Below are 9,748 nucleotides of genomic sequence, written 5' to 3' on the forward strand. Positions count from 1 at the left end.
ACAATATACAGCCTTGATGTACTCCTTTCCTGATTTGGAACCAGTCTGTTGTTCCATGTCCAGTTCTAACTGTTGCTTCTTGACCTGCACACAGATTTCTCAAGAGGCAGGTCAGGTGGTCTGGTATTCCCATCTTTTTAAGAATTTTCCAGAGTTTGTTGTGTTCCACACAGTCAAAGCCTATGGTGTAGTCAATAAAGCAGAAGTAGATGTTTTTCTGGAACTCTCTTGCTTTTTTGATGATCCAACAGATGTTGACAATTTGATCTCTGGTTCCTCTGCCTTTTCTAAACCCACCTTGAACATCTGGAATTTCACAGTTCACCTTCTTTCACATTACTTTAAAAGTTATTTATGGCTTCCCTGGTGGCTCAGTGGTTAAGAATCTGCCTGCCAATGGAGGGGACACGGGCTCCATACCTGATCCAGGAAGATCCCGCATGCCGCGGGGCAGCTAGACTCGTGCACCCCTACTGAGCCTGTGCTCCACAACCAGAGAAGCCACTGCCATGAGAGGCCTGTGCACCCCAACTCGAGAGGAGCCCCTGCTCTCTGGAGGCAGAGCAAGCCCGTAGGCAGCAACAAAGACCCAGCACAGCAAGAAATAAATATATAAATAATTTTTTAAAGAAGCTCAAACTCCAATACTATGGCCACCTGATGCGAAGAACTGACTCATTTGAAACGACGCGGATGCTGGGAAAGATTGAAGGCAAGAGAAGGGGACGACAGAGGATGAGATGGTTGGATGGCATCACTGACTCGATGTACATGAGTTTGAGCAAGCTCCAGGAGTTGATGATGGAGAGGGAGGCCTGGCGTGCTGCAGTCCATGGGGTCGCAGAGAGTAGGACATGACTGAGCGACTGAACTGAATTGCACATTTATGTGAAGTGACTGGCTGGACCCCCGTCTCCACAGGTACAGGGCTCACTGCCGTGTCCTCAGCTCTGCTTTGCTAGTAACTGGCGTGAGGAGGGCCGTTCTGTCACACAAGCTGCATCGCAAATCCCGGCAATTATTTTGCCCACAAATCTTCCATTTGAGCAGGTGTGGAGGGGGTAGTCTACTTCTGCCACTTGGAATCCGCTGGTGATTTGCAGCCTGGGGCCTGAAATTATCTGAAAGTTTGGTGACTCACACCTGGGAAGGATGCTGCCTCCAGGCTGAGGCTTCAGCTGGGGTTACCAGCGGAGACACCCACGTGCAGCCTCCCCACGTGGCCAGGGCTTCCTCAGAACGAGGAAACTGGCTCCAGGGTAGAGAGTCCAGGAAAGAGAGCCAGGAGGAAGCCCTCTGTCTGTCGTGACCTAGTCTGGAGAGTCACTCCACCTGACTCCCACGCCTGCTATTTGTCAGGGCATCCCGAACACCCGCCAAGGTCCGAGGGGTGTCCTGGTGGAGAGCAGCAGGGTTCTGGAAGACCATTCAGGACTGGACGTGCTGCTCTGGCCATTTCTGGAAAATACTATCTGTCATAAGGGGCTGCAAATGCCTTCAATGTCCTAGGAGAAAAATTACTTCTACCTAGAATTCTGTGGGAGAAGGACATGGCAAGCCACTCCAGTACTATTGCCTAGAAAATCCCATGGATGGAGGAGCCTGGTGGGCTGCCGTCTGTGGGGTCGCACAGAGTTGGACACAACTGAAGCGACTTAGTAGTAGTAGCAGCAGAATTCTGTACCCTGCCAACCTATCAGTCAGGTGATTGAAAGTGCGAGCTCTCGAAAGTTCACTCCTGTGACGGCCTCAGAAAGCCGCTAAAAGAACACTCCACCAAAACAAGGGAGGAGAGCAAGGGTGCAGAAGACACTGTCCTGCAGGGAAGAAGGAAGGCAAGTCCTGAGGTGACGACTAGCCGGGAGGCGACGAGATCCGCCAGACGACTAAGGGCAGGAGGGCGTGGTGTCCCTGGGGCATCTGTGCAGGAAAACATGCACTCGGAAGGCGCTGATGTAGCAGCCTGTGCGTCTGTCACTAGGAAGTGATATTTAGAACCTCTGCAGTGGTGAGTGATCACACACAGAATGAAACAGATGACAAGGGGATTGATTGAATAAAACGGAGCCGGGACACAGGGTATGTACAGACCCTTCATATGTGGCCGTGGTCAAAGTGCAGATAGAGGAATCACAGACCTTAGTGTTTGGCAGGAATCCATTAGCCAAACAGGGAAGAGTGAAACTGAGCCTCTGACATACTACAGACACATACAAATAGTTTCCAGGAGGATTAAAGACAAAAACGTGGAAGGCATGTCTGTAAAGTCTTTAGAAAATGGAGAAATTTGTCACACACATAACTGACCAGGGATGGTCGTGTGGTGTTTTAATTGCTAAGTCGTGTTGCACTCTTTGGGACCCCATGGACTGTAGCCCACCAGGCTTCTCTGTTCATGGGATTTTCCAGGCAAGAATACTGGAGTCGGTTGCCATGCCCTCCTCCAGGGGATCTTCCCCACCCAGAGTTAGAAACCGAGTCTCCTGCATTGGCAGATGGATTCTTCACCACTGAGCCACCTGGGAAGCCCAAGGTTTAATGCTGTTGGTTTCAGAAGTGCTCACAGGGTAAAGCGTCTGCCCACAATGTGGCAGACCTGGGTTCGATCCCTGGGTCACAAAGAGCCTCTGGAGAAGGAAATGGCGACCTACTACAGTACCCTTGCCTGGAAAATCTCAAGAACGGAGGAGCCTGATAGGCTACAGTCCATGGGGTCGCAAAGAGTTTGACACGACTAAGTGACTTCACTCACTTTTCACTAAAGGGCCCAGCAAAATAGGGGTAAAAACACCTTGGGTTAGAGTTTGGGGAGGAAGGGGTTTATTTAAACTGTGTTTCTGAAACAGGATTCTGAATAAATGAGGATTCCGGTGGAACTGGGGCTGGGGCAGGGCTGCAGGTTTCCCGGCCAGGTGTAAATCATCGGGCAGGTTGGAGGGGGAGGGTGTTTGCCTGTGCACACAGGGGCCCCAGAGACTTTGATGTCCACACCCCCGTCCCCCTACCCCCGCCACTCGCGGCAGACTTCAGCAGTCCAGGAAGGGCCCCTGGGGTCCCCAGCAGGACTCAGTGCCCGGAGGTGGCTGCGGCCTCTTCCGCAGGCGCGCAGAACAGCGACCCGGACTCCCGTCGCGCACTCGCCCGGCCACAAGGTCGCCGTTTGCGCCTGACGTCGTGGGCCCTCCGGGTAATTTGTTTACCGTCCTGCGTCACCGGGAAACGTCCGCCGCGGCCAGGGACAAAAGGTTCTTCCCTGGTGAGTCCCGCCGGACAGAGGGCGTTCGGGGGCGGCGCGCACACCACCTTCGAGCGCCGCCAGGTGACCGGTCAGACCGCGCTCAGCCGCCGCTCTGCCCGCCTGCCCCAGCGTCCTCTGGTCCCGGGAACAAATCTGATCCCGGGAGCGATGACAGACCCCCCATCACAGCGGGAACGACATGCCAACCCTCCCTGACCTGGCGGGCAGTTCCCACGCGCCCCCCACCACACACAGCCCGTGGGCCTCCACGTCCCCCCGCCCCACCACTGCCTTCACCACCGCGCACTCTGCACCACAGCCGCGCAGGGTCACTCCCGTTCCCTAGGCTCCGCAGCGTCCCTGCTCCCCCAGGGCCCTCCCAGGACCCTGTTTAGACCCTAGGCATCCTAGAACCCGGCCCAGACTCCTACCCTGGGCTCTGACACTTTGCCTATAGCTCTCTGAACACATTCTCCTGCAGCCAAATGTGGATGCCAAAAGCCGCCCTGTTTTCTCCCCAGGCGCCAATCAAATTACCTGCCCATTGGCGCTGTCAGGCAAGCAATCCGATGACAGTGAGGGAAACAGCAGACCAGGCCCAAGCACTGCCCGGACAGGTGAGGGCCCTGGGGTGGGAGGAGACTGAGGGGCAGGTGGAATGCTTCATACTGCCTTCCAGGGCCTAGTGGCCTCCCTGGATGGGCCCAGAGGAGTAGTGTGGACCACAGCAGGACTGGAGCCAGGTGGTCCCGTGTGGCAGGCCAGTGAGGTGGAAGCCGTGCACAGGGTCCGTATGGCCCACGAGAGCCCTGGCTCACCGCTAGGCAGACTTTCTCCTTGTCCTGCAACCTCTGAACCTGAAAGAAGGAGAAACGGAAATCCAGATGCAAGTGGCCGGGGCAGGCAGGCATCTGAGCGCCGCGGCGCCCGTCCAGCCCCGGTGGGAATTTCCGAAAGCGCCCCCTGCCGGCGGCGGGGCCGCTCCTTCCCGCTTCCACTGTCAGCCTCCAGGCTCCCGGGGCAGCCACGGAGGCGTCCCACGTGGTCCACGTCCGTTCTGCAGGAGAGGATCGGCACCCGGGGGAGGGGTTCTAAACTCACACGGGCCCAGACATCAGGGCCCCTGAGGCCGAGAAGCACAGGGAGGGACCCTGCCTGGCTGAGGACGCACAGCGTCCATCCCCAGCTGCAGACCCCCTGACCTGGCCCTCCCCAGCCGCCTGGGCACCGTGTCTCCCCAGGCAGGGGCGGTGGCTGGGGTGGAGGAGGCACAGGGGTGGTCATGCGCTGGGCTGTGCAGTCAGATTGCCCAGGTTTGAGTCCCAGTTCTGCCTCTTACGGTCTGTGGTCGTGAGCAAACACCTTCCTGTCCGTCAGCTTCCTTGTGGAGTTGACGACCACCCTGCTGGGGTGCCCTGCAGACCTCCAGTCAGGACACCCCTCCTACCACACTATGACGCAGGACACCCCCCTGCCCACACTGTGACCCAGGACACCCCTCCAGCCACGCTATGACCCAGGATACCCCTCCAGCCACACTATGACACAGGATACCCCTCCAGCCACACTATGACACAGGATACCCCTCCAGCCACGCTATGACGGAGGCAGACTGGCATCCTGAGCTAGGTACTGGGTTCTGTGCTATCACACAGCATCTCTCCCAGGTGTTCTTATGTCCCACTTTTCAGGTGGAGAAACAGACCCAGAGCACTAAAGTAAATTGTCCGATGTCACACAGCCAGAGAGGGTCAGCATGGACCCAACCCGGCCTGATGCCACAGCCTGTCCCCTTGGCCACCAAGGTCTCCTGTCTCTGAGCAGTGGGTGGGGGTCAGGCTCTCATCTGGAAAACAGAAGCCCTGGGAGTTTCCAGGAGAGGAAGTTGAATATAGGAAAATTGTTACACATGTGAGGGAAGTAACTAGATGCCGAAATGGGAATGAGTGGTGGGGCCATGGGAAATTAGCCAGGGCTCCTGGCCAGGCTGGAACCACGCAGGCCTGCCTAGGAGGCCACAGCTGAGGAGCCCTTGAAAGCAGAGGGAGGGGACAGATGCTCTGGCTCCAGTGTGTCCCCGCCCTCCAGCCTCTCCCCCGCCAGACCCCTCGGGCGTCCAGAGGAGCCAGGGCTAGGCAGTGTTGGCGGAAGGACCTGGAGGATGTGGGCCGTGACGGACAGAGCAGCAGGATGCCCTGCTCCAGGGGTGTCTCCCGAGAGGTCAGCCCCGAGCTGAGTCTTGAGAAATGTAGTGAAGCCAAGCAGGACCCTCTGGGGCCTTCCTGGGACAGACCTCCCCACTCGTGTCATCCATCTGCCTCTTGTCTGTAGAAAAACGTTAGCCAAAGAATAAATGTGATCAGAGAAATGAGAAAACACAGAGAGAAAGGAAAGCAGTCAAGTGAGACAAAATAGTAAGAGGCTAGTCATTAAACTGAGCGCAACACAAAGTCGGGGACAATAGTGAGAGGCCAGTCATTAAACTAAGCGCAGCACAAAGTCAGGGACCTTTAGATCTTCCCAGGAACTGTAGACAATATTTTGAGCCCCGCCCCTTGAGCTGTTTTTCAGACACCGAAACCCCTGCCCGATCCGAGAACTTAACTGTGTGCTGCCCACAAGATGTGGACCCCAGACCGGATGGAACCAGAAGGTTGGTGATGCTGACCCCTGGTTGCCTCACAATCAGAAGAATGTCCGTGCACTGATCATGGCCCCTGCAACCCTCTGCCCTGGCATAGCCCTCTCCTACGTGATCTCCAAGCAAAACCCAGGGAGTGAGGAGTTGTCTTTTGGACATAAGTCCACCTTCTACCCAAGACTGCAGTTTCCCCAATAAAACCATCTTTCCTGTTACCTAACACTTGTCTCTCAGTATTGATTTCTTGATCGACCTGAAGCTGAACCTGAGTTTGCTAACAGTAGGAGTTTGACATCAGAATAAAGGTCATTCCAAAAACGGGATGAATAGAAGCCCCAGGCACAGAGTCAGTTTTGTAGGAGTGACCTGAGATCTGCTGCCACGGAAACATACCAGCTCCTGTCCTGCTGGACCACCTGTGCCTCTGACAACGCCCACCCCCACCCCGGGCTGGGGACCCTTTCTTAGGAGCCCCCACTTCCTTCCTGCCTCTCTTGCAGTCAGGGTGGAGTGGGGACTCTCAGGCTCCCGCCTATCAGACATGGAGGCAGGCAGGTGACCCAGGTTCTGCAGGCCAGAAACACACATCAGGACCCGCTCATGGCCAGGGTCACACCTGCTGCCCGCTTTGGGCTCATTCCTGACACCACCATCTGGGGGTGGCTGGCTCCCACCCACTGCAGACTCAGAGAGCCCCCCTGCCCTTTCCGTTTTTAATTGGCTACTGTTGATTTCTGTATCTATTCTCAAGAACTCTGTCACAGCTTCTTTCAGGAGGAAATCAGCTCACATGTTGTTAACAAGGGGTTGGCTTTTCTCCTTTTGAGATGGATATTTTCCAGACTCCTAAAGCAAAAACAAGACCAGGAGCTGACTGTGGCTCAGATCATGAACTCCTTATTGCCAAATTCAGACTTAAATTGAAGAAAGTAGGGAAAACCACCAGACCATTCAGATATGACCTAAATTGAATCCCTTATGATTATACAGTGGAAGTGAGGAATAGATTTAAGGGACTAGATCTGATAGAGTGCCTGATGAACTCTGGACAGAGGTTCGTGACATTATACAGGAGACAGGGACCAAGACCATCCCCATGGAAAAGAAATGCAAAAAAGCAAAATGGCTGTCTGAGGAGGCCTTACAAATAGCTGTGAAAAGAAGAGAAGCGAAAAGCAAAGGAGAAAAGGAAAGATATAAGCATCTGAATGCAGAGTTCCAAAGAATAGCAAGGAGAGATAAGAAAGCCTTCCTCAGTGATCAATGCAAAGAAATAGAGGAAAACAACAGAATGGGAAAAACAAGAGATCTCTTCAAGAAAATTAGAGATTCCAAGGGAACATTTCATGCAAAGATGGGCTCGATAAAGGACAGAAATGGTATGGACCTAACAGAAGCAGAAGATATTAAGAAGAGGTGGCAAGAATACACAGAAGAACTGTACAAAAAAGATCTTCACGACCAAGATAGTCACGATAACGTGATCACTGACCTAGAGCCAGACATCTTGGAATGTGAAGTCAAGTGGGCCTTAGAAAGAATCACTATGAACAAAGCTAGTAGAGGTGATGGAATTCCAGTTGAGCTATTTCAAATCTTGAAAGATGATGCTGTGAAAGTGCTGCAGTCAGTATGCCAGCAAATTTGGAAAACTCAGCAGTGGCCACAGGACTGGAAGAGGTCAGTCTTCATTCCAATCCCAAAGAAAGGGAATGCCAAAGAATGTTCAAATTACCGCACAATTGCACTCATCTCACACGCTAGTAAAGTCATGCTCAAAATTCTCCAAGCCAGGCTTCAGCAATATGTGAACCGTGAACTCCCAGATGTTCAAACAGGTTTTAGAAAAGGCAGAGGCACCAGAGATCAAATTGCCAACATCTGCTGGATCATGGAGAAAGCAAGAGAGTTCCAGAAGAGCATCTATTTCTGCTTCATTGACTATGCCAAAGCCTTTGACTGTGTGGATCACAATAAACTGTGGAACATTCTGAAAGAGATGGGAATCCCAGACCACCTGACCTGCCTCTTGAGGAACCTGTATGCAGGTCAGGAAGCAACAGTCAGAACTGTACATGGAACAACAGACTGGTTCCAAATAGGAAAAGGAGTGCATCAAGGCTGTATATTGTCACCTTGCTTATTTAACTTATATGCAGAGTACATCATGAGGAACGCTGGGCTGGAAGAAGCACAAGCTGGAATCAAGATTGCTGGGAGAAATATCAATAACCTCAGATATGCAGATGACACTACCCTTATGGCAGAAAGTGAAGCAGAACTCAAAAGCCTCTTGATGAAAGTGAAAGAGGAGAGTGAAAAGGTTGGCTTGAAGCTCAACATTCAGAAAACAAAGATCATGGCATCTGGTCCCATCACTTCATGGGAAATAGATGGAAAAACATTGGAAACAGTGTCAGACTTTATTTTTTTGGGCTCCAAAATCACTGTGGATGCTGATTGCAGCCATGAAATTAAAAGACACTTACTCCTTGGAAGGAAAGTTATGACCAACCTTGATAATATATTAAAAAGCAGAGACATTACTTTGCCAACAAAGGTCCGTCTAGTCAAGGCTATGGTTTTTCCCGTGGTGATGTATGGATGTGAGAGTTGGACTGTGAAGAAAGCTGATGCCGAAGAATTGATGCTTTTGAACTGTGGTGTTGGAGAAGACTCTTGAGAGTCCCTTGTACCGCAAGGAGATCCAACCAGTCCATTCTAGGGGAGATCGATCCTGGGTGTTCATTGGAGGGACTGATGCTGAAGCTGAAACTGCAATACTTCGGCCACCTCATGCGACGAGTTGACTCACTGGAAAAGACTCTGATGCTGGGAAAGGTTGGGGGCGGGAGAAGAAGGGGACGACCGAGAATGAGATGGCTGGATGGCATCACCGACTCTGTGGACATGAGTTTGAGTGAGCTCCGGGAGTTGGTGATGGACAGGGAGGCCTGGCGTGCTGTGATTCATGGGGTCGCAGAGAGTCGGACACGACTGAGTGACTGAACTGAACTGAACTGAAAGTCTAGTTTGAGAACTCAATGGTGCTTGAGATGAACCCTCTCAGAACCGTGTGCTTTCCTACTCAGTCACTGGTCACACAGCTTGGACTATAGACTATGGACCCCAGGGAGGCAGGGCTACAGGCTCAGGCTGGCAGCTGGATCATTGGGACTGTAAGAGTCTCCCCACTTTGGGCAGACCCAGAAGAGACCAAAGAACTGCTCCTGCCTCGGGAAGAGCCGGAAGTTGCTGGGACTCACTGGCTCCGCAGTACTGGCCTGCAGACTGTCCAGAGGCCCCTAGTGGCCCCTAAATGCCTTATGTGTGTTAGTCACTAAGTCGAGTCCTATTCTTTGTGGCCCCATGGACTGTAGCTTGCCAGACTCCCCTGTCCACGGGATTCTCTAGGCAAGAATACTGCAGTGGGTAGCCACTCCCTTCTCCAGCGGATCTCCCCAACGCAGGGATAGAACCCAGGTCTACCTGCATTGCAGGCGGACCCTACATCTGAGCCACCCTTGTCAATCTATAAATCCCCGAGATGAGATGTGTGGGCAGAACTGGTGGCCATGGTCAAGTCTCAAGGAGAGGTCTCCTGCTGTTTTGGGGGATAGGGGACCTGGCGGGGGGGTGTGGGGCGTTGGGGTGGGGGGGTGGTGAGTCTCGGCGATCTAGCGCGGACCCCTCCCTGCTTACTGACAGGTGTGCCGCCCTGCCTTCATCATGCGTCATATGCAGCCTGTGGAGCGGCGGATCTCCACCCGAGTCAGCACTGGAGTCACCTTCGCCGGGTGAGCTTGTTGGCACCCAGATCGCCGGTCCGCCGTCCGGGTCCTGCAGAATGTTTGCTTCTGTAACTAGTT

The sequence above is a fragment of the Moschus berezovskii genome, chromosome 19, assembly GCF_049115385.1.
Source record: "Moschus berezovskii isolate FMDL1 chromosome 19, NW_MosBer_1.0, whole genome shotgun sequence".
Classification (NCBI taxonomy): domain Eukaryota; kingdom Metazoa; phylum Chordata; class Mammalia; order Artiodactyla; family Moschidae; genus Moschus; species Moschus berezovskii.